This window comes from Pinus tabuliformis, chromosome 5_2, assembly GCF_031772625.1.
Source record: "Pinus tabuliformis cultivar Carrire ecotype Pingquan chromosome 5_2, CPIR1, whole genome shotgun sequence".
NCBI lineage: Eukaryota > Viridiplantae > Streptophyta > Pinopsida > Pinales > Pinaceae > Pinus > Pinus tabuliformis.
Genome location: NC_142306.1, coordinates 189,904,987 through 189,931,309, shown reverse-complemented (window position 1 = coordinate 189,931,309; position 26,323 = coordinate 189,904,987). Strand labels below are relative to the sequence as shown.

At 40.4% G+C, this 26,323-nt stretch overlaps 1 protein-coding gene across 5 annotated transcripts in view; it reads left to right on the top strand.

Annotated features, from left to right (window-relative positions):
- Positions 1-26,323, top strand: part of LOC149158201 (uncharacterized) — a 90,395-nt gene that overhangs the window by 5,033 nt on the left and 59,039 nt on the right. The window contains exon 5 of one of the 5 annotated variants that reach the window (XR_016261664.1): positions 26,036-26,104. The exons of the other annotated variants lie outside the window; for them this stretch is intronic. The gene's annotated coding sequence lies outside the window, so the exon portion shown is untranslated. The remainder of the gene's footprint in view (positions 1-26,035; positions 26,105-26,323) is intronic. 5 annotated transcript variants of the gene reach the window in all.

Genomic DNA, 26,323 nt, shown 5'->3' with positions numbered 1-26,323 from the left:
TTGTTCTAGTTCTCTTTCAAATATTATTGAGGTACCCAGGTGTCTACAAACCGGTGATATATCTGGGGGATTGAGATCATTATGAGGGTTTCAGTTCTCTTAAACTTTCTTTTTACTATGCAAATAATACTAATTTCAACTCTCAAGTTAAAGGCAAATTTAAAGTTTTATTTGTCAAAAGAAGATTACTATATAGAAACAATGTTCATTTTCTCCACAAGATTTAATTAAGACATGGATTCTGATCTTAAATGATGTTACATCTCAAACACTGTGTAAATAGAAGGAAAATCAATTATTTAACCGATTCTTTATTTTTTTGGAAAATGCATTTTGTATTCTGTACTGCATATTACAGGACACACCAATAAATATACTTACTTGAGTCAAAGTGTAATGTCCCCAACTGTTTAGGAAGCATAAAATGGGTTCCGCTAGCTTAATCAAGTTCCAGTAGGTTAAGCCGGGGAAAATCTTAATAAGGGAACATGATTCGCCTAGGAAAACATTATAAATGCTTAACAGGGTGAAAAATGGGACATATCCTAGGTTAATGAAAAATCACTTTTATTTTATAAAGTGAAAAACTCCTAAAGTTACTTTATGAAATTAAAAAAGTAAAATAATGGCAAATATGACCACTAAATTATAAAAAAGGGAAAGTGAGGAGTTACTCATTCTATCACTTGCATTTTGAGAAAAAGAGCTCTTGGAGAGTTTTTGGAGAGAAGCTTACGGTCTAAGAAACCTTAGCCGCCATTGCTAGCTTCGGTGTTGGTTCAGAGAGTGGAATCACTTAGATTTCACCATTGATCATCAAGGAGAAAATGATTTGCAAAAGATATTGGAGGTAAAAGGTGCTATCAGTTGATTTTATCTTCTAACGTGAAGTTTCTTATTTCATTTTGACAAATTGAGAAATACCCACGAAGACACCAAGTTGCCAAGCCATTTGTGGTTCGAGTTGTTGAATGAAGGAATGTCCATTGAAGCCGCATTTTCTCTTTTAATCGCGGAGCCTCATTTTGCTTGAAGGTCAAGTTTCTCCGGAGGAAAGGACACTTTTCATCATGAAAAAGGGTTGTGTTCTTCCATTCTCAGTTCTGGAACGAGTAGTTGGGTTTACAAAGCCAATATATTACTGAAGAAAGGACGCATTACTCACTATTTATGAGTCGAACTTATCCCTCACTACTGGACGCATTACCTCACTGAGAACCCGAGATTTGTATAAACAAGTACGAGTTATTTCAGGGTGTAAGTTGATTGTAATCTTGCCTCAACTGTGGGCCGAGTTCTCTTCATTATTCGCTGGTTGGATTTCCCCTTATCAGAGGCCGAAATTATTGTTTTGAGGAGCCAGGATCAGTCCCAATTGCTATATATATATATATAAGCTTAGGAGAGCATGAGTTTAACATTTGTTGAAGGAGTTCTAGTAATAAATTTATGGCTGTAGCAGGATATTCATATCAGTGAAAAAGGAAGGGGTCGAACCCCTGTAGACATCACTGCTGAAATGACTTCTTGGGCTGAGCATTATAATAAAGCTACATCATAGTGAATATATATATATATATATATATATAGGGTTAGGAGAGCGTGAGTTTAACATTTGTTGAAGGAGTTCTAGTAATAAATTTATGGCTGTAGCAAGATATTCATATCAGTGAAAAAGGAAGGGGTCGAACACCTGTAGACATCACTGCTGAAATGACTTCTTGGGTTGAGCATTATAGTAAAGCTACATCACAGTGATTTACTCTAGGTTCCACTATTCCTATCATACTTTGTATCTTTGTGTCAAGCTAATGTTGAGGCTACCTATGCTTAGAAGTTAATATCTTATGCATTATTCCAGTACATTTTCAGGGTTGTCTATTGTGGAGAAGCAATAAAAGTTATGATTGAATCTATTATATCAGTGATGCCTTTTATTAATGAACTTGATGTAAATGACATGGTGTTATTCTGAGGTAATGTTCATATTCTCTCCTATTGGTACTTTAATTCCATTTGTGTCCAGAATTAAGGAATACATCTACAACAATATACTTATGATATGTTTGATAGAATCCCTCACTGAAGAAAACCACTAAAACTCAAAAAACTAAAAGGGTGTTTTGGGAAATTTTCAAGTGGGAATTTTACAGTGGTATCAAAACATGTTCTTGGACAACTGTGGGGTCTAAGGGTAGAATATAGTGATTTCATGAGTTCAGAAGACAATTGTTTCAGTGGGGTAACTTAAAGAAGGGACTTATCAAGGCAGAGAACCCACTCCCACTTGGGAAGAAGAATTTCCAGAAAAGAAAAGAGAGGAAGTAGAGACCCCTAGAAGTGGAAAGGAGGTAGAAGTAACACCTGAAGGAGAAGAGCCAGACATGGGGGACAAGGAAACTCAAGCTTTTAACAACTTGCTTAGTGCACTGAATGACTTAGCTAAGGCCCAAAAGGAGATGGTGGAATTGATGAGTAGGATAACAAACAAAGGGACTTCCTCCAAGAAGGAACTTGTTAATGGAGAAGGGTCTAACAATGCAGAGGGAAGTCATGCTTGTACTACCATGCAAAGCCACTCACGCTTATATAACAGAGCACCCAAACCCAACATGCCTTAGTTTATACATGAGACAGCAAAAGACCAGACAGAGCAGACGAGTCAGGGGATCCCTTATGCGGATTATTTGCAGGAGTATAGAGCATTGAGATGTGAATTCCAAGCTACTATGAGTTTCACAAATTTTTGCCACTTCTAATTACAAAGCAAACCTAAAGTAGCTCAGAAGGCTTTGAGGCAAAATCAGTTGCAAAAAACATTGGGGAAGGTGACCATCCCTTGTTTTTATGGGTCATCGAAGTGCTAAGACCGAGGTTGAAGCCATTAAGTTGGCAACATTACATCTAGATGGGGATGCCCATGAGTGGTGGTATCAGAGGTTAGTGACCATGGGTCATGCCAACATCACCTCATACACTAAGTTCACTCAGAGGCTCATAGAGCATTTTGACTAGAGGGATCCGAACATTCATTTAAGAAAGATGGCACAACTCAGATAGATAGGTAGCACAAATGTAGTATACCTAGGGGGGATAATATGAGGTAATTACCATGGGTCTTTCAATACCATACATCCAATACAATGGGCTTATCACATTATTCTCTAGCTACTTGTGGTCCCTTGCATAATGCGGGTTAACCACTTTACTTATTAACTATGATCCATTACATCACATTATTCCCTTGGGTACCTCCCCCATATTATCCCCCCTAGGTATACTACAGCAAAGGCATATATATCAGAGTTTTTGAGGTTAGCATTTATGGTCACAGACATGTTAGAGTCTCGGTTGGTGATATTATTTGTCGAGGGGCTATCTGAGCCTCTACGTGGTTGGGTTAAGGGGTATAAACCAGCCACTCTACGAGACACTGTTAACAGAGCTAGGGACATGTAAGATGCGGTTCCTAAGAGTAGATTCACTCCTAAGCCTTCCTTCCCCTAGAATAGTAAAGAGGTCAAACCTTTTCAAAAGAGTGGACCAGGAAATCGAAGATGGATGAGGAGACTCAGAAAGAGTTGAGAAAGAAGAAGCTTTGTTTCAGTTGTCAGGAGCCTTGGGCACCAGGGCACATGTGTATATGCAAGGACAAGGTGGGTAAGGCCCATTATATTGAGGTGTATTTAGAGAGTGACAATGATGACGATGATGAGGAGTTAGCACCAGAGCAGGTACAGGGACATGGACAACCAATAGTTGGGGGTGAGACTTCACAAGCTGGGGGAAAAACCCCTATTATTGCATTGATGTCAGGATTCCCTAGGTATCACACTTTCAGAGTCAGAGGGGTTTTGGCAGGACACAAAGTGACGATGTTGATTGATGGAGGGACTTCATATAACTTCATAGATGCGACCATGGTTGATTGGAGAGAAATCCTCACAGAGGAGTTCGATGGCTTTGTAGTAGCCATATCAGGTGGCCATTAGATGGACTGCACTAAATATATCCCCAAGTTGAAGCTAATAATGGGGAATTACACAGTGACAGATGATTTCTTCGTGGTGGACGTCCTAGACACCAATGCGATGTTAGGAATTTAGTGGCTCTATTACATTTGGAAGTATACTGCAAATAAACCAAACATGGAGATGAAGTTTATAGATCTCGCTGAGGATGGGAAGGTTGTTTTGAGGGTCATGCATCAATATCCACCAAAGATAATATCATCTAATAGCATGGAGGTCGTGTTGCAGCGAGTGATAGTGTGTGGGCAATCAAGTGCTTCATTATAGATAATAGACTGTCAGATCAACCATGACAACATCCAAACGACATTCAGGTATTGCTCTGCAAACACTAGAAAGTTTTTTCTGACATTCCTTTAGGTAGACCACCAGATGGGGGCTTTAAGCATGTTATAGAATTGGAGGAGGGTGTGTAGACGGTCATAACAACATCCCAAGGTCTACAAAGATGAAATTGAAGGGACCATAAAGGAGTTGTTGAGGTTGGACATATTCGGCTTAGCTCCAGTTCTTTCGCTTCTTCAGTAGTGATGGCTCAGAAGGAGGACAGTACCTTGCGAGTGTGTATTGACTATCGAGCTCTGAACAAGAGAACAATAAAAACCTAGTATCCTATCCCCAGGATAGATGAGTTGATGGATGAGCTGAGGGGAGCTAAATATTTTTCGAAGATAGATCTTTGTTCAGGCCACTAGCAGATTCGAGTTCGAGAGCAAGACATCTCGAAGACAACTTTCAGGTGCCATTATGGGCACTATGAGTTCCTGGTTATGCCATTTGAGCTAACCAATGCTCCTACAACTTTTCAGTCATGCATGAACCATGTGTTTAACAAATAGTTGCGGAAGTACTTGCTGGTTTTCTTTGATGATATACTTATCTACAACAAGACTTGGGAGGACCATCTAGTGCACTTGGACAAGGTATTGGGGATTCTGGAAGAGAACTATATGCAAAGGAGTCCAAGTGTGAGTTCGATATGATAGAGATGCTTTACTTAGGGCATGTGATTGGGAATGATGGGGTTCAGGTCCATCAGGAGAAGATCTGGGTAGTCGTCGAATGGCCTGCTCTGAAAAATGTAATTGACCTGAAATGCTTCCTTGGTCTCTGCACATACTATAGAAAGTTTGTTAAGGGGTTCTCGCAGTCGACAATGCCTCTTACAGACCTCACTAAAAAGGGCGCTTTTAGTTGGACTGATAAAACACAAGAAACATTTGAAAAGATGAAGTAGGTGATGATTTTGTGCCTTGTGCTTGCACTACCAGATTTCACCTAGCCATTCATGCTGGAGTGTGACACTTCGGGGACTGGAATAGGAGCAGTTTTGATGCAGGATCACCACCCCATAGCGTTTGAGAGTCGCAAACTCAGAGATTTTGAGCGACATTACTCAATTTATGGCAAAGAAATGTTAGCCATCATGCATACATTGCCCAAATTCCGACAGTATATTGTGGGGAATATGTTAAAAGTAAAAACATATCATAACTGTTGAAGTATGTAACTAGGTTTGGTCTTCATAATGGCATATGTAATCGTGACTTTATGTATTTAATGAAAAGAGAAAAATAAATTTATTATTTGTATTCTTGAGGCATGGGTTTCATGCCTAAGGGAAATTTATTTTTAGGTCAAGCACCCATTGAGTGCTTTTAGGTTTGAACTTTTGGGCATGTTACATATTGTAAAGAAAAATTTATTGAGTCAAAACAGAGTCAAAAAACCCTCCAAGACCTCATCATGGCACAAAGGTCAAGTCGGCCTACATGAAGGTACAAGTCAGCCTCAAGATAGCAATTCGTACCCCTCACAAGCCTATAAATAAGGAGTTTGACCTCATTTGCACACTCACTCTTAAGTTCTATCTCTTGAAGATAGAAGCTGGAAAAGGACGCAGAAGAAGAAGAAGATCAATATCGAAGTTTTTGGGCTTCTCTCTCCCTCTCTTTCGTTAGAGTTTCTACTGTTTCTGGGCGAAACGAAATTTTGAAGTTGCAAGGTTGAAGCTGTATCAAGGTTGACGCTGTGAAGAACTGGAACATGTTAAAGGTTCAATGTTATGGTTGTCATGAATATGGGCACTACAAGAGAGATTTTGAAAAGCTCAAGAAGGACAACAACAAAAGAGGAAGGGAAGAAGCCAATATCACTAAAGAAGTGGAAGAAGTTGAAAAGAAGAAATCCAAGAAGGAGGAAGTAAAAGATCTCTACTATGATTGAGATAGTCTTCCTCACATAATTTTTTTCAAGTTTCTGTTTCAATTTTCTTGTTGTAAAGTATAACTATCATGGTAGAAATCATTAGAAGCATGATAGGATGCATCATGTTAGGAGATGGCATCATAGAAGCATATGATTGAAAGCAAGAGCTCATGACATCGTCATAAAGAAGCATGAAAGATAGCTGAAATAAAAGTCTATGGTTGTCACCTATAAAAGGATGTAGCTCTTGGTAACCTTATTAGAAGCATAAGTAGGACTTACGAGAAAAAGAAAGTCATCTAGTATAGATCTCGTCATGCATCATTCAAAAGTAGCATTTATAGGATGATGATGATCAAGATCCTCCGATAGAATCTTCATTGGAAGGTTCACCTACTAGAAGAAGCGTCTTGCTGGGAATTCCAACTTGTATGGGATTCATGGGATGATGGTATGATGTCAAAAGAAGTGAAGCAAGTCAAGGGATTGAAGTTCTTTCAATCAAGGAAGCTATTAAAGGAAGTCTAGATGACCAAAAGAAAGAGATGAGGTATGTATGCTTGTACTTGATAAAATAAAGTCATGTCATATGGTTGCAGATATCATGAATGAGTGCTCTACCTCAAGAGCATGATCAAAAGAAAGGATCTCCTCCTGTGAAAGGATGCATGAAGGCATGGTTCACACATTGACTAGATGAAATCAACATAATATATACTCATATGAGGTGGTTGACAAAGTTGAAAGGAACTATGATTGGAAGTTCCTGGGAGGAAATGTGCGAATAAAGAAAGGAAGAGATCATGAAAAATGCAACTATGGAGAAGGAAATCAATATCCAAGGGCTAGAAGATTTGACTATGATATCTCCATGGGAAAGATATGAAGATCCTTATAAACTCTGAAAAAGAAATAGACCCTTACATTGTATATCTTTTTGGAGATGTGTCAATATATGTTCAAGATACTGATGCAAACAAGGAGATGTCATGATGAAAGAACATCACAAAGGTATTTTTGATTTAATGTTCATTTTCTATTTTTTGAATAACGTCTGGATTGGCTAATGCAGGGCTACCAAAGGAAGAGCTGTAGATGTCATTTATAATTGTGTTATGAAACCAGTTCAAGAAAAGATAGAAAAGATAGATCAACGCCTTAGAATTCAGCCTCTTCGAGGGGGCAACCTCTTTTACATTACATAAATGAGCAATTCTTGGATGATACAAATGAAAAGACCTTCTTTCTATATATAGGAGTCTAAGGGGTCATAACATAATCAGAGCCGACATAACAATAATAATATAAGGGCACAATAATAACAATAGTGGGCTTCTATGGGGCACAATAGTAACAATATGGGCACTACATGGGTACATCAATAGAATAAGTGGGTTATACTAATAACAATAAGGGGTTACACTAGTAGTATAGGGGCCTAACATGCCCCTCTCCTTCAAAAAGCGTTGTCCTCAACGCTTGAGTAGTTCTTGATGCTTCTGTATAAAATTCTTGTCCTCCCATGTGGAATCTTCAGCGGGTAAGTTCTTCCACTTGATGAGATACTCTAAAATTGATCGATTTCTTAGCTGTCGGGTTCTTGTTTCTGTGATTGCTCCAGGTTCCAATATGATTTTTCCTTCCTCTTCAATTTCTGGCAATATTGTTTGAATTGGGATCTTTTGCAACTTTTGAATAAGTGGCCATACTTCTTCGTCCTTCTTCCATTCATCCCTTGCTTCGTTTATCCAATCTAGTTGGATAATATAAATAGCACAAAACAATGCTTCCACATCCTCATCCTTGAAGAGTCTTCCCATTCGGTAAGGTCGCCATTTTTTAAGTGCATGTAGTATTGCCCACATTTCCTTCTCATAAATAGCTTGCTTGAGATGTAGCAGTAAAAATACCCAATCACCTACATCAAAACATTTTTCACTACAATGTTTATCTACCTGTTGTTTTGTTTGATTTTGCACCGAAGTGGCGTTATCCTTTAAAAGTTGGAGAACTTGTTGTTGATGCTCGATGTGATCTTTCACTGCTTGAACCTTTTTCTTCTTGATATGTCCTTCTATCTCTAGAGTTTGAGCAGTGGTAATTTCTTCCAATCCTTTACAAGATATGGTCGGATTCATTTCTTGATGCTTGATGTGATCTTTCACTTCTTGAACATTTTTCTTCTTGATATGTCCTTCTATCTTGATAGTTTGAGGAGCGGTAATTTCGAACAATGAATTACAAGATATGGTTGGATTCATTTCTTCTTTCTCGATGTGATCTTTCACTTCTTGCACATTTTTCTTCTTGATATGTCCTTTTATCTTGAGAGTTTGAGGAGTGGTAATTCTTGCCAATGCTTTACAAGATATGGTCTGATTCATTTCTTCTTTCTCTGGGGTGGGGTCCTGGCGTATATCTTCTTCTTTTAATGTTTCTTGATCCCTTTCTTCCTCCTCTTCATATTCTATGTAAAATAATTTCTTCTCAGCACACTTATGACCTTTAGTGCATTTGTTATCACAATTGTAACAAAGCCCTTTTTCTCTTTTTTCTTCCAATTGTTGTGGTGTAACCCTTGTAGGTTGTGGAAGGCTAGGAGAAACAACACTTCCATCTTTATAGTTGTGAGGGGTACGCTTCCTGGTTTCCATAATTTTTCTTTCCACTATGTCACAAAGCCCTTTTACTCTTTCCAATTGTTGTGGTTTTGCTCTAAAGAAGGTGTTGCTCTTTGTATCCTCATAATGTGCTATCATTTCCTCCGTGAAAATTGACCACGTAACAAGTTGTTTACGAGAACAAAACCCTTTGTACCATAAAAATTGATGTGGTTCTAAATATGAAGATGCAATACATACCTTTTGTAACAATTGTACACCATGTAGATCAAAATATTGCTCCATTTGAAGTATCCAATTTACCGGATCCTTGCCATCAAACTTCCTCATCTTGCTTTTTCTTGATTTTAGGAGCTCGACCTTGAAACGACTGTAACTCTATACTTTTTGATCTTTAAGTTCTGAAATTGCGACCTATAGTAGCCCTCTATGTCCTCTTTCCAATGCCACCAGTCTGATCCAAATTGGATTCTCTAAGAAAGAGTTATGCACAATCTCCCAAGATGACCTGATTATAGACCTTTCCAGAAGAGCGAACTTGTATGAAGTGCCACGTGTCACTGTTTCAACCTTTGGATCTGAAAAACGCATACAAGAAACTACAGTTCGTCCTCTTTCTGTAACTTCTTACGAAATTTCAATCTGATTCCCAGAGAGAAAGTTATGATGATTTTCCCCAGGTCACCTGTTTTGAATGTAATTCAGAAGTCTGCAAAAAGACCAACTTCCTCAGATCATATCTCCGCAAATATCGCGCGAAAAGCTCTGAAATTTGGACCCAAGGTTCAGCGCGATTTCTTCTCAAATGGGTTTTTTTTGCGACTTCTGAAACGTCACAGAAAAAAAGTTATAGCGAAAATTCCACGATGACCTGTTTGGAGCAGCGAAACCCTAGAATCCAAAGCTCTGATACCAAATGTTATGAAACCAGCTCAAGAAAAGATAGAAAAGATAGATCAACGCCTTAGAATTCAGCCTCTTTGAGGGGGCAACCTCCTTTACATTACATAAATGAGCAATTCTTGGATGATACAAATGAAAAGACCTCCTTTCTATATATAGGAGTCTAAGGGGTCATAACATAATCAGAGCCGACATAACAATAATAATGTAAGGGCACAATAATAACAATAGTGGGCTTCTATGGGGCACAATAGTAACAATATGGGCACTACATGGGCACATCAATAGAATAAGTGGGTTATACTAATAACAATAAGGGGTTACACTAGTAGTATAGGGGCCTAACAAACTGACACTCATGTGGTAGGATGAAAGATCCTGAAGGAAACATGATGCGAAGAAGGTAGCAAGGCATGAAGGAAAGGCCAAATATGGACTAATAAATCACTTTCCAATAAAAGAAAGGATGACATGATTGACATGAGTCATGAATGAAAGTAATGGATGTCGATGCCCTACGAAGAAGTCCCACAAGATGAAGACTCTTGAATAAAGAAAAAGAAGTTCATGACATCGAAAGGAGGAGCTCCCATGATCTCCACCTAAAGAGCTATTGGAAGTAAGTCCCTGGTCAAGAGGGAGCTTGGTCAAGTCCTTGATTAAGAGAGAGCTTGTGTACATTCCTTCACTAGAATGGGCATATCCTCCCTAATTGAGAGGGAGAGATAGACACATCATTCTTGTCTTCACTTAGGAAGATAGAATGGAGGATTGGGTAAGCATTTGGCATCCGATACTCTTTGAGGATGTGGTAGGGCATCCAAGATAAGAGTAGTTGTAGAGGACCAATATTCTTTGAGGACTAGGAATCCAAGATAAGAATAGTCCTGGTGGAACATACTCTAAGAGAACCTAGGTGGGGTATGTTCCGAGAGAGACAATGATGAGGGTGTCTATAAATCATTGGTCTCGCCAGCATTGTGCTCTGATCTTGTGGAGAGATAGAGCTGTTAGTCAAGGCCTTGCTATGTGACAATGCTGGATGATATGATGCTATACAGATGGGTTACCAATCTGACTCTTCTTATGAGAATTCTTCAGATTGAGAATGTCCAAGTACCTTGTATGGATTATGAATACCTCCCTAGTTAAGAGGGAGTGTTGAAATATGTAACTAGGTTCGGTCTTCATAATGGCATATGTAATCGTGATTTTATGTATTTAATGAAAAGAGAAAAATAAATTTATTATTTGTATTCTTGAGGCATGGGTTTCATGCTCAAGGGAAATTTATTTTTAGGTCAAGCACCCATTGAGTGCTTCTAGGTTTGTCATAAAGTCAATTGAGTCATTTTCATGTATTGAAGACCCATTTGGGCATGTTACATATTGTAAAGAAAAAATTATTGAGTCAAAATAGAGTCAAAAGACCCTCCAAGACCTTGTCATGGCACAAAGATCAAGTCGACCTACATGAAGGGACAAGTCGGCCTCAAGATAACAATTCCTACCCCTCACAAGCCTATGAATATGAAGGAATTTAACCTCATTCGCACATTCACTCAAGAAAGTTCGATCTCCTTAAGATAGAAGCTGGAAAAGGACAAAGAAGAAGAAGAAGATCAAGATTGAAGTTTTTGGGCCTCCCTCTCTCTCTCTTTCATTAGGGTTTCTACTATTTCTGGGCAAAACGAAATTATGAAGCTGCAAGGTTGAAGTTGTGAAGCTACATCTAGATCGAAATTGTGACGCTGCTAGGTCAAAGCTGCTGAAGTTGCATCAAGGTCGAAGCTGCTGAAGCTACATCAAGGTCTATTAAAATTGGCAACTAGGGCCAAACTCCATGTGGATCACCTTATTTATGGCTACTGATATTTTTCCTAGATTCCTCTCATTGAGAGGTGTAGGATTGATCTAAAGATCATCCGATTCCGATAAGTATTTATGGAGATATGAATTTATTTTGATTATGGACAAATTGTCAAGGTCGGCCAGCAAACTTATGTAGGCTCAGAAGCCCAACAGTCATGTCTATTCAACCTCAACGTTTGCATATAAATACAAGGAGCATTCTCCTCATTTGGACAATTCATTCACTCATCTTCTCTCTCTCTCTCCTACGCATAAAAGGAGCCTCTCTCTCTTTCACACATGTTGCTGAAAGGAAGACGTCCTAGGGCAAGGAAGACGCAGAAAGAAGGACGCTAGGGCAGCAGGTCATCTCTTTGACTAGTGTTGACCTTCTAGAAGTGCGGATCGGATGTGGTGGCCTCTCCTAGGCAGGCCGCAATTTTTGGCACGAAAATCGAGGTGATCTGACCTCTGGTTTGACTGGTGTTGACTGCCCTAGTTTAGGGCTGCAAGTTGACTTCAGAAATCTGCAAATTGACTGAACTTTTGGGGCTGTTCAAGGGTTGTTTCTTTAGGCTGTTCGAGGACAAGTTGACCAGAAATTGACCAAGTATTTTAGAGGTCAATTTTAGCTAGTTTGACCAAGTTTGACTTTGCTGATCTAGGGTTTGCTGTTGCTGATATAAAATTACAAAATTCAGATTTTGTACTATTTCTCTCTGCTGAACTATTGAAGATAAAAGAAGATTTGATCAAAAGGTTTCTCCGCATTGGGGTTTGTCCCTGGTTAGCTGCCACATCCTATGTCTCTTGTCTTGGCTTGTTTTCTGTTGATCATTTAATGTTCTATCTGCACTTTACTTAATGTATATGTGATTGCTAATCTATGGCTAATAAGAAGAAAAATAAGTAAACTGCTCTAAGCATAGAACATACCATAATTTAACATGGTATCAGAGCTGAGGTGAAGACAAAGCCCAAGCAAGAGCAAGAGCAAGAGCAATCACCGAAGAGAAGGTTGGCAAGGTTATCTAAAGGAAATCATGGGGTCCTCAACACACTTCCTTGCTGAAGACAATCTCCGTGAGAAGTCTGACTATCACGGATGGAAGATGTCTCTCGATCTAACATTAGAAGAGCAGGAAGTGTTGGACCATGTGAGAGGTGGGATTGTTGAGCCTCCATCAAATGCATCCGCTGCTACTAGGAACAAATGGACCAAGGGAGAAGTCAAAGCAAGGAAGATCATCCGGGACTCTATCGACAAGCGCTTGGTGGCCTATGTTTCCGAGCTGAACACCTCCAAGGAAATCTACGATAGGCTGGTGAGTTTATTTAAAGTTAATGATGCAAATCAAGTCTTGTTTCTTAGAAATAAGCTGAAGGAAATTAAGAAGGGCAAAGATGAGAGTATGCAAGCATATTTCTTAAGGATCATTGAGATCAAGAACGATCTCCTATCTATTGGGGAAGTAATTCCTGACAGGGAAATGACACTCACAACTCTTGGAGGACTGCCATTTGAATGGTATATGTTCAGGACTACTCTTCTCAACAATAATGTAATTCCTGGATTTGAGGAATTAATGGCCAGATGCATTCAAGAAGAAACGAGGATGGAAGAGCAAGATATTCCCATACTTAAAGGTCATCCCTCTGCCTTTTCTTCTCATACGAAAAGAAGAAACAATTCCGGGGCTAAATTCAAAGGAAAGGCTGGACCAAAGGGTGGAAGAAAAGGACGATGTTACAATTGCAATAAAACGGGTCACTATGCAAGGGAGTGCCCTGATAAAAGGGACTCACACCGGGACGATGATCAAAATCCCTCTCAAGGCAATCAAAGGAATGGCAGGTCAAATGGCAGATGTAAAAGAAGTGCCGGAAATCAAGGAAGAGGACAACCATTTAAGAAGGCAAGAAATTCCAGGTATGAATCTAACACTGTGTACAATAAGCAAGATGAATATTATCTACCAGCAGTTCTATCTACTACTGCTCCTCCGGACTCGCTGGGAAATTGGTTTATTGATAGTGGTGCCTCAAGGCACTTCACCGGTTACAAAGAAGCTCTCTATAATCTGATAGAGAAAGAAACCAACCTAGAAATTGTTCTTGGAGATAATTCAAAATATCCCGTGAAAGGCGTAGGAAATGTCACTCTTCAATTGAATCAGGGTAATACCATCCACTTACAAGATGTATTATATGTACCTGATCTCAAAAAGAACCTGGTGTCCATTTCGGCAATGGAAGACAAAGGCTACAAGGTGGCCTTCAGCGATGGCAAGGTACGTGTATGGAAAAAGAACTTTAAAGATGCTTTTACTCTTGGGTTTCAAGTTGATTCATTATATCAGGTCGGTGGAAGTCTGCTGGGTGTCATGTCTTGTGACACATCTCTTCAGTCCAAACTATGGCATCGGAGGTTTGCTCACCTTCATTATAAAGCTCTACCCGATGTAAGAAAAATGGTGACCGGGATGCATGAGTTCATATTAGAGCAAGAAGGTGTATGTCCAGGATGTGCCGAAGGGAAGCTCAAAAGGGGACCATTCCACTCAAGCCAAAGCAAGACCTCTCATATATTGTAGTTGGTTCACTCAGACATATCCGGTATGATGCCTGTGAACTCCTTGGGAGGATGTTTATATTACCTCACTTTTACAGATGATTATTCTCGCAAGACTTGGATATACTTCTTGAAAAAGAAGGATGAAGTGTTTTCTTAGTTTTGGCACTTCAAAGCCTTGATCGAGAATCAAACCGCAAAAGAAGATCAAGATCTTAAGGATTGATAATGGGACTGAATATGAATCTAATGAGTTTCATGACTTTTGCAAAGAGTTTGGCATTAAGAGGGAGACTACTACACCATATACTCCTGAGCAGAATGGTGTGGCGGAAAGGAAGAATCGTACAATTGTGGAAGTTGTCCTTGCTATGCTCCATGATCAAAGACTTCCGAAGTTTCTATGGGCCGAAGCTGCAAATACCGCCGTATATGTACAAAACCGATGTCCTCATCAAGCATTGGGTTCCAAGACTCCCAAAGGAATGTTCACCAGTAAGAAACCTAACATATCTCATTTTAGAATTTTTGGAAGCCCTGTATATTTTCATGTGCCGAAAGAGAAAAGGAATAAATTAGGTGCATCTGGAAAGAAAGGAATCTTCGTGGGCTATAACGAAAATACTAAGGGCTATAGAATCTATGTAGCTGGTCAAAGGGAAGTCAAGATTAGTCATGATGTCACCTTTGACGAAGATATGGCTCTTAGCAAAGTAGACAATCTTCCTACTTTAAGGGGATCTAAAGAAGCTGACATCGGGGAACCGAAGGAAATAGAAGATGAGACGATGTTCAACGTGGAAGAACCTATGGATCCTATTGATCCTCCTCTGCAAGGGCCTTCCTCTTCTAGGAAGAGGCCTTCATGGCTTAGGGGGACACTTGATGATGCTGAAGGACACATTGCACCCCGAGGAACCTTCCGTGAAAGTAAGAAGTCGAACAGGTATCAAGGATACCTGACCATCATGAGCACGATCATCCAAAATGAGCCTTCGTCATTCACAGATGTCGTCAAGCATCAAGTATGGAAGGATGCTATGACCGAGGAATATGAGTCCATTATGAAAAACGATGTTTGGGATGTGGTCCCCAAAAACCAGGACAAAGCAGTTGTCACTTCAAAATGGCTTTACAAGATAAAGCATGTAGTTGATGGAAGTGCGGAAAAGTATAAGGCTCGTTTTGTCGCTCATGGCTTCTCCCAGAAGGAAGGTATAGACTATGACGAGATATTTGCACCTGTTGCCCGATATACCACCATCCGCTCGATCATAGCCCTTGCTGCTTCGCAAAGATGGAACCTACATCAGATGGATGTCAAGATTGCATTCTTACATGGTTTGATCAAAGAGGAGGTCTATGTGGAGCAACCCGAAGGATTTGAGATTTATGATCGAGAATCTCATGTGTGCAGGTTGAAGAAGGCCCTCTATGGGCTAAAGCAAGCACCCCGAGCATGGTATGAGAGGATCGATAGCTACTTGATGAAGCTGGGATTCACTAGGAGTGAAGCCGACCCTAACCTTTACTTTAAGGTTATAGATGACAAGCCTCTCATACTGGTGCTATATGTTGATGACCTATTTCTAACAGGTGCAGACCCTCTCATTCACGAATGTAAGAGGGAGTTGGCTTCTGAGTTCGAGATGAAAGACCTAGGACTTATGCACTATTTCCTAGGATTAGAAGTCTGGCAGAAACCAGGGGAGATTTTCCTATCTCAAGGAAAATATGTGGTGAAGATATTGGAGAGATTCGGCATGGTGGACTGCAAGCCCGTAACTACCTCGATGGAGCTTGACTTCAAGAAGTTAAGCGATAGTGCTACCGGACCTGTTTTACGAAATGCTACTGAGTATCGTCAACTCGTCGGAGCATTAATGTTCTTGGTGAACTCCCGTCCGGATATATGCTTTGCAGTCAACACATTGAGTCAACATATGGTTGAGCCTCACCACTCACATTGGATTGGTGCCAAGAATCTGTTGAGATATCTTCGTGGCACAATCACTCATGGGTTGAGATACACTGCCCGAGATGTAAGACTACTTTGGTATATTGATGCTGATTGGGCAGGCAGTGTGGTGGACCGAAAGAGCATTTCTGGGTGTTGTTTCTCTTTGGGATTTGCCTCGATATCCTGGATGAGCAGGAAGCAAAAGTCAATGGCATTGAGCACTGCCGAGGCAGAGTACATTGCTGCTAGCATGGCCTCTTGTGAGGCAGTCTGGTTGCGAAAGCTCTTCAGTGAGCTGTTTGGATTTACATTGGATACCACCGTGATTTCGTGTGACAACTAGAGCGGGTTCTGTTTATCAGAGAATCCCGTATTTCACGATCGCTCCAAGCATATCGATATCAGGTACCACTATATTCGAGATATGGTGCAGTGAGGAGCAATAAGGCTCCAACATATCGGTACAGATGAACAGGTCGCTGATATTTTGACAAAGCCCCTAGGAAAGGTCAAATTCTTGACTTTTCGAGAACGACTTGGTGTCGTTCAGACCCTCTTATGAGGGTCGAGTATGATGTATTGAGCTTTGGGAGCTCCAGGGGGGTGCGGGGTACTTCTTGGAGCGACATGTGACCACATGGTGACTCACCATCCCCTGGTGGTGCACTATGTACAGGGTAAAGGTTTAACCTCCCCCTGTGACACCCCGTGGCGACTGTGGAACAGGGTGATTAGTTTTCCTGTGGGCCAGGATGATTCGTTCTCCGTGGCGACTGTGGAGCAGGATGATTAGTTCTCCTGTAGGCCAGGATGATTAGTTCTCTTGTAGGCCAGGATGATTAGTTCTCTGTGGCATCCACTGGACAGGATGATTAGTTCTCCTGTCGAGGCATCCTACCCATGCAGTCTGGGACTCATGGGAAGTACCTCTCATCTGATCAAGGAGTAGGGAAATGAGGATAGGGACCATAGTAGTACTATCGATGGACGCATCGCTGTATCTACCGTACTCCCTATGCTAGGATGACCTCCATTGATATAGGATCAATGATACTGATCTGGGATCAGTGAGAGTGGTTCACACTCTGAGACTGACTTTGGGTAAGTGGAGGATGGTATGATACATCCTCGATTATTTCTTCTTCTTCATAGTTTGAGCAGAGCAGAGCAAAGTAGAGCAGAGCAGAGTGGGGTCAAGCTGTACAGGACAGTGCATTTGATGGATGGATAGCAGTGACGGTCTGACGGATTGCAGATGAAGTTCTCCTTAGTTGAGAGGGAGTGTTAAAATTGGCAACTAGGGCCAAACTCCATGTGGATCACCTTATTTATGGCTTCTGATATTTTTCCTAGATTCCTCTCATTGAGAGGTGTAGGATTGATCTAAAGATCATCCGATTCCGATAAGTATTTGTGGAGATATGAATTTATTTTGATTATGGACAATTTGTCAAGGTCGGCCAACAAACTTATGTAGGCTCAGAAGCCCAACAATCATGTCTATTCAACCTCAATGTTTGCATATAAATACAAGGAGCATTCTCCTCATTTGGACAATCATTCACTCATCTTCTCTCTCTCTCTCCTACGCATAAAAGGAGCCTCTCTCTTTTTCACACATGTCACTGAAAGGAAGACGTCCTAGGGCAAGGAAGACGCAGAAAGGAGGACGCTAGGGCAGCAGGTCATCTCTTTGACCAGCGTTGACCTTCCACAAATGCGGATTGGGTGTGGTGGCCTCTCCTAGGTAGGCCGCAATTTTTGGCACGAAAATCGAGGTGATTTGACCTCTAGTTTGACCGGTGTTGACTGCCCTAGTTTAGGGCTTCAAGTTGACTTCAGAAATCTGCAAATTGACTTAACTTTTGGGGCTGTTCAAGGGCTGTTTCTTCAGGCTGTTCAAGGACAAGTTGACTGAAAATTGACCAAGTATTTTAGAGGTCAATTGCAGCTAGTTTGACCAAGTTTGACTTTGCTAATCTAGGGTTTGCTGCTGCTGATATAAAATTACAGAATTCAGATTTTGTACTATTTCTCTTTGCTGAACTATTGAAGATAAAAGAAGATTTGATCAAAGGGTTTCCCCGCATTGAGGTTTGTCCCTGGCTAGCCACCACATCTTGTGTCTCTTGTCTTGGCTTGTTTTCTGTTGATCATTTAATGTTCTATCTGCACTTTACTTAATGTATATGTGATTGCTAATCTGTGGCTAATAAGAAGAAAAATAAGTAAACTGCTCTAAGCATAGAACATACCATAATTTAACAAGGTTAAAGCTGCTAGGTTGAAGTTGCTGAAGCTACTAGGTTGAAGTTGCTAGGTCGAAGTTGCAGAAATTGTTGCTGGGGTCAAAGTCGCTAGAAGGTCGAAGTTTGTTGCTGGAAGCTGTGGAAGGAAAGCTCATCAAGAAGGAGGGATGACTTGGTCTTGGAGGGTCTTGGTCAAGGGTCATAGGACTTGGAATTCGTCAATTGAAGTTCTATAAGAAGAGAAGAATTTTGGTTCCTCTCAGTTGGAGAGGTTTTGGCCCTCGCTGATTGCCTATATCTTGTGTCCTTTTGTCTCATTGTTCTTTATGGTTTAGTAGCTGTTTGATGATAGAGAACACTAATAATAATAAAGGAAAGAAGAAGTTAATCAAGTCAAGTAAAAATACATCACAAGCAGTTATCAAAGTAAGAGAAATCACCTACACTTGTTGCCCCCTAGATTTCTCAAGAATAACAACTTGAGATTCCTCATGGAGTAGAAGGAGCTAAGTGAGAGACAACATAAGTGGATCAACAAATTACAAGCTTGTGACTTCGAGATCGAGTATGTCAAGGGGAAAAACAATGTAGTAACAGATGCCCTCTCGAGGATGCCATCCACTCTCTCACTCATGGAGATAATAGATGACTGGAAGTTGCTGTTGTAGAATATTCCAAAAACAAATTGGCATGTGAGATTCTGGAGGGGTTGATACAAGATGACAGATATGGGTTTATGGATGACATCATCTAATATAAAGACTGGGTCTATCTGGTACCATAATCAGAACTGAAGGAGAAAATTATGCAGGCAACTCATAGCTCACCTTTGGCAGGACACCCGGGGTATTTGAAAACCTACAAGAAAATCAGGGAGAGGTTCACTTGGAAAGGCCTCAAGATGGATGTGTTGAGGTTTGTGAAAGAATGCAGCATCTACCAACAGAACAAAGTTGAACATACTCATCCGGCGCAGTTGCTACAACCACTTCCTATCCTTGAGTAGAAGTGGGAAAGCATTTCCATGGAATTTATCACTGGGCTACCTCAGGTACAGGCTAAAGATGGCATATATGTAGTGGTGGACCGACTTATGAATTTCACACACTTCTTTGTCATATCGTCCAAATATTCAATGTCACAGGTGGCCGAGTTGTTTTCAGGGAGGTCTTTCGATTGCATGTTGGTTTGTGTAGCATTGGCCAGGTGTTCTAGTCTCAGATGATGTTAAGAGGTTAAGGAACACGAGATCTCCAAAACCATAAAAGGTTTCACGAGATAAGCTTGGGAAACACCTTAATTAAATTAATTTGCCATAATTAAAATATTTCCCAAGTCTAACTTAGGAAAAGTGGTAAATTAAAGTTAATTAATTAAGGATGTTCGAGATTGCTCTAGAGACTTCTATTGATGAAGTCTAATTGATTTTTAGCCGTCAATGGAGATTAAATTGTGGCCGTTGAAGTCCCAATGAGAGATTATAAGAGTAGGTCGAAGGGCTTGGAGACAGTATCAATGTGATCGAGTCGTGAGAGGCAGATCGAGCTACCTAGTTTGCAGTCTTCAGCAAGGGCGCAGTTTGAGCCAGAGGGAGAACATCGGAGAGAGGAAGTAGCAGATAATTTGGGAGCAGGATTCCAGAGAGATTCCTAGTGATTTTCCAGTGCTGGAGTGGCAGGAAAAGAGAGGCCAAATATATCTATAGAGGAGGTTGTACAAGTAGTGCGAATAGCCAGAAACCCCAGTGCGAGTTGCCGGAAGAGGGTTGATTCAGTTGCTGGAGGTCAAATCAACTTCCAGGAGGTAGAGCGAGTCACTTCCAGAGGCAGAGGGAGGCTAGACGACCTAGTTAGAGGCAGATCCAGGGCTGTGTGTGTTGCTCAGAGGCTGCAGTGCCTGTTGCTAGTGTGGGGTGCAAATAGGCCAGAGGAGGGCGAGTTGATTTGTAGAGAAGATTTGGGATCTCCAGATTATTTTGCCAGTGTATTTTTGGAGGATTGCCAATTGGGCATCTAATTGTAATTCCAAATTACTGCATCATAAAATAAACCCTCATCTGCTGCATCGGTTTTCCCTTTGGGGTTTTTCCGAGGATGTTTATTCCAAAAATATTGGTGTCATTTTTATTATGTATGTGCATCTATTTCTCAGTTCCCCATTTGTAATTCTGCAATGTTTTTATTGTGAAGAATGCATAAGTGATTTAATCGTTATTTGCTATAGGCAAATAAACTTGCTAACAGTTAGAAGATCAAACTCTAGTTGGTGCATTTGTGGAAATTTCACATTGCATGGGTTACCAAAGACCGTAGTGAGTGACAAAGACGATAGATTTATGGGCGACTTCTGGAATAAACTATTTAGACTTGTGGGGATTGAGTTGACACCAAGCACTAGTTACCAACCTCAGATTGATGGTCAGGCTGAGATAGTCAACAAGTGGCTGGAGGGCTATTTCCGAAATTATGTATCTAGCCAACAAAAGGCATGTGTTAAGTGGTTGCACCTAGGGGAACATTATTGCAACACCACTTTCCACATGTCTATTGGTATGAGGTCCTTCAAAGCATTGTACATATATGATGGCCCAACATTTGTAGATCGAATATTTGGGGATAGCTGTGCCCCTTTGGCTAAAGACTGGATTCAGGAGAGCCAAGATATCTAACGAGTCCTCAAGGAAAACTTGTAGATGGTGCAGAACTAGCAAAAAGGACATGTAGATAGACATAGGATAGAGCGTAGTTTTGAAGTGAGAGACGTGGTATACTTTCATCTTCAACCCCATTGGCAGTCATCACTCAAAACAAAGGGGGAAAAAACTGAAACCCAGGTTCTATGGGCCATACAAAATCATGAGGCGAGTTGGAGAAGTGGCCTATGAACTTGAGCTTCCTGAAGGATGTAAAATTCATAACGCCTTCCATGTATCCTGCCCCAAGAAGGCCTTGGGGAAGCATGTAGTCACCTCCACTAAGCTCCCTCCGTTAGACAAGGAAGGAGAGCTAACTCTAGTTCCAGAGGAGATTCTAGAGACAAGGGAGCGAAAGTTGAGGAACATCACTGTGAGGGAATACTTGGTGAATTGGAAGGATTTACCTATTGAGGATGCTATTTGGGAAGGTGAATAGGTGCTCAAACATCTAAAACTAAAGTTGCTAGAGGGAAAGTAATCTTGGGCGGGGAGAATTGTAATGTCCCCAACCACTTAGGAAGCATAATATGGGTTCCGTTAGCCTAATCAAGTTCCCATAGGCTAAGGCGGGGAAAATTTTAATAAGAGAACATGATTTGCTTAGGAAAACATTATAAATGTTTAAGGGGGTAAAAAAGAGGACATATCCTAGGCTAATAAAAAATCACTTTCATTTTATAAAGTGAAAAACTCCTAAAGTGACTTTATGGAATTAAATAGGTAAAATGGCGGCAAAAGTGGCCACTAAATTATAAAAAAGGGAAAAGTGAGGAGTTCATCTTCATTCTATCAATTGCATTTTGAGAAAAATAGCTTTTGGAGAGTTTTTGGAGAGAAGCTTAGGTTCTGAGAAACCCTAGCTGGCATTGTTAGCTTTGGTGTTGAAACTATACAATTCATAATGTCTTCCATGTATCGTGCCTCAAGAAGGCCTTGGGGAGGCATATAGTCACCTCCACTAAGCTCCCTCTGTTAGACAAGGAAGGAGAGCTAACTCTGGTTTTAGAGGAGATTCTAGAGACAAGGGAGTGGAAGTTTAAGAACATAATTGTGAGGGAGTACCTAGTGAACTAGAAGGATTTACCTATTGAGGATGCTATTTGGGAAGGTGAATAGGTGCTCAAACATCCAAAACTAAAGTTGCTTGAGGCCAAGTAATCTTGGGTGGGGAGGACTGTAATGTCCCCAACTGCTTAGGAAGCCTAATTAAGTTCCCGTAGGTTAAGGCGGGAAAATTCTAATAAGAGAACAGATTTACCTAGAAAACATTATAAATGCTTAGGGGGTAAAAAAGAGGACATATCCTAGGCTAATGAAAAGTCACTTTCCTTCTACAAAGTGAAAAACTCCTAAAGTGACTTTATGAAATTTTGAAGGTAAAATGGCGGCAAAAATGGCCACTAAATTATAAAAAGGGAAAAGTGAGGAGTTCCTCACTGAATCACTTGCATTTTGAGAAAAAGAGCTCCTAGAAATTTTTTAGAGAGAAGCTTAGGGTCTGAGAAACCCTAACCGCCGTTGTTAGGTTTGGTGTTGAAACCAGTGTTTTAAAACTTCGACTCCGGTTCGGAAATGGCCGAGGGTCGGCTTCGACTCCGGTTCGGAAATGGCCGAGGGTCGGCTCCGACTCCGACTCCGACTTGGTATCGACTTGGCCGGTTTGATTTCAATGACACGTTCGTTGTAAAAAATACATTAAATATTTTTTTTTTTTTTATAAAAAAACATAATTTTAAAGGTTTTCTTTCACGTTTCCAAACACAAAACTTTAGAATATAGAGAGAAGACAACATATGATCAAAGTAGGCTCATGAATATATCCATTATATCAAAATGGCACCAGTGCACTGTCCAATACATACATGATATAGAGATCAAAACAAAAACACATAACCAAGGAGGCTCTAAATGGCCTCTACAACAAAAGTAAACTGTAAAACATCACTAGTCACCAATGCTACTGGCTACTGCTAGAGGAGCCAACATCATCTGGCTCAGACTCTGAATCAGAGTTAGACAAGGAAACCCATGGTTCCTCCTCCTCATCATCTCCAATTGCAACTGTAGAAATGGTAGCACTAGCAGACTGTGCAGCAGCTACATGCTGAGATAGACGAGATATGCGCTTCCGTCGTGGCTGAGCAGAGGAAGCGCCTGCAACTGGAGGACTTGGGGCTGAGCCTGAGGCTGGTACAAGTGGATCTGCATTCAACTAAACATTTTGTTCAAGTGATGCCTCCATCTGTAAATCTAAATAAAGATCCTCATAAAAATCAAACTCTACTGGATGACTCTCCATTACCCAATCTGATGTTGGATCAATATCTTCCAACAAAACGGGATCTGAATCAGGGCTTTTGTTCAGCAATTAGTTGTGTCTGAGCTGGAGGTTGTATTGGACATAGACTAGATCATTTAATCGTTTTTGATCCAAACGATTTCTCTTCTTCGTGTGAATCCTCTCAAAGATAAATCAATTGCGCTCACACCCAGTAGCATTGCAAGTTTGACTCAAAATACGAATTGCAAACTTCTGCAATTGAGGATAATGGCTACCAAAATCCTCCCACCATTGTGCTGCAAAAAACATAGTAGTGTAAAGAGTTAGCTCAACAAATTATATCCAACAGTCAACTTTCAAATTATAAACAATTTAACAAAATAAGAATTTGAAAATTGAAATTTTTGTTTACCTGGCTCATCTGCTTCCCTTGCAATCTTTGCTAGGTTCTTGCCAAAGGTACCTGTGGCTTTGCTGAAACAAGTGACTTGTTGGTGTATCTCCAGCTGATCACTCTCCAATGGGATCATGCGATCAATGCAGTCAATCAATCCATCTCTAACCTCCCCACCCAAAGCTCCTGCCTCCAGAGCTTTATAATGATACTTTGGGTTCAAAAAATATCGAGCTACATGTATAGGGCGATAGAGTTGATTGTTCCATCTTTCATTAATGATTGCCCAAATGGGCCCATACTTAGCCACTCTATCCTTGTATGATGTCTTTATTTGCTCCTTTGCTTGATCCATAGCCTCATAAATGAAGCCCATAGCCAATCCTTCATCATCCACCAACCACAACACCTTAAACAGTGGCTCAACAACCTTCACAATTTTTGTTGCCTTTTTCCAAAATATTTCTTCATTAACTTACTTTTTCAAATCTTTGCCATCCTATTTGTGAGACCACTGGCTTTGATTCCATTCATCACTGGAAAAGATCTTTTGCAAGTTTCTATGTTGGGAAAGCACAGATTGCGATGTCAAAAAATGAGTTGCAAATCTAGTGATGGCAGGCCTAATAATATCTTTGCCCCCTGTGTGTCTCCTCATCAGGTTCAAAATCCATGAATGATTGTAGATACATTTTGTCATGCTTTTGGCATGATCTACAGTGTTCTTGACCCAATCTAATTTGCTAATATCCTCAAGCATGAGGTCTATGCAATGTGCAGCACATGTGGTCCAAAAGATGATTTTGTGTTTTTCCTTTAACAATTTACCAGCAAGAACATAGTTAGAGACATTATCTGTGATGATTTGAACAACATTAGCCACTCCCACTCAACAACCTCATCTAATAGCTGAAACAACAATTGTCCATCTTTCACCCTATCAGATGCATCAACTGATTTTAGAAACATGGTTCCCTGTGGGCAAAAGATAAGAAAGTTTATGATGGTACGATTCCTTTGATCAGTCCATCCATTTGACATGATGATACATCCTGTTTTTGCCCATGAGTTTTTGAAATCTTTCAAATACTCATCACTGGAGGAAATTTATTTCTGCAAACGAGACCCCCTTAACTCATGCATAGTAGGGCCTTTGAAGCCTTTTCCAACAACGAATATGGAATCAAACATAGGCTCATAGTATGGTGAACAGGAAGCATGGAAGGGGATATCATCATCATACCACCATCTAGCTATGTAATCACAAACAGTCTCCCTCAATTATTTCTTCCAATGGTCATTTAAAGTGGGCTGCATATGACTTCTACCAGCTTGAGGACCATGTACATTTGATGGAGAGGAGGGTGTGACAGTGAAATAACTTTTGATATTCATATTGCCTTTCTTTTTCATTTTACCCTTACCCTTTTTTTCATGCATGGACTCCAAAGAGGGATGAACATAGTGGAAGTGTTACACTAAAAAATGTCACCATGGCTATTTACAGTTAGTATGGCTCTATCAACGGTTATGCTATCCTCCTGGGCAAGTCTTATGCCTCTGCTCTCCATGTCAAACTCCAAAAAGAGAGAAAGTCTTTGTAAATGTGTTTATCTCTGGGTACGCAGATTTTCTCGGCCTTACCTGCGTATACGCATCTGATGTTCACAAAAACTGCGTACTTGTACGCTCTGTATGTAAAGGGGCAGGTGCGTACCCCTGTAAAGGTCAAAAAGCGCAAGTTTCACTCCAAAAAAGTTACTTGTGGTCATTTCTAGAGGTTTCTAGAAGTATGTTTGACGTGTATGAAGCGCCTCCAGATGGTTCATGTATCCCTACCAAAGAGGGGATTATCCCATTGATGGTGGACCTGATTAACTTCCTCTTGAGCACTATAAATACAGGCATTGGGCCAGAAGGAGGGGAGGTTGAAAGCTAAACATTTCTAAGGGTAGATGCTGCTGGAATTAGGACTCCCATTTAGAAGCTTGTGAGGAGAGATTGCCATCTTTGCTTGTTCTATTTGGAAGTGGGTGAACTTTGTCAAAGTAAAGGAGAACTCTTGATGGACCCTGGGAGGGACTTGCACAACACCAAGGCTCAGGTTGTAATTGTTCCTTTTGTTTCCTATTAATGCAAATGAGTCCATTCTTCTTAATAACTTGTTATTTATGAGTTGTTTCATTTACTCCTTGGTCTATGTGTTAAATATGTTTTATTTTATGAGATTATCAAGTGCTATTTAATCGTTTGATTGTTAATGAATGCAGGTTTCGAAGTGAAGGAGGAGCTCATCCGGATCAGCGAGGCTGGATTGTTACAACAGCGTTGGACTACAGGTAGGATCTAAACACTTGATTTCTCGTATAGTAAATGCATGTTTAGAGAAGGATTGCTCTTGTTTGTCTTGTTTGTCACTAGAGAGTCACTAGCTACCTCATTCTTAACTCACTTTCAGTTGCCGGTCAGATACGATAACGATACGGAGTTATTAACTTCACTAAAACAATCGACGTCCACGTATATTTCTGATCACATTCATGAGTGGAGACGTCGAA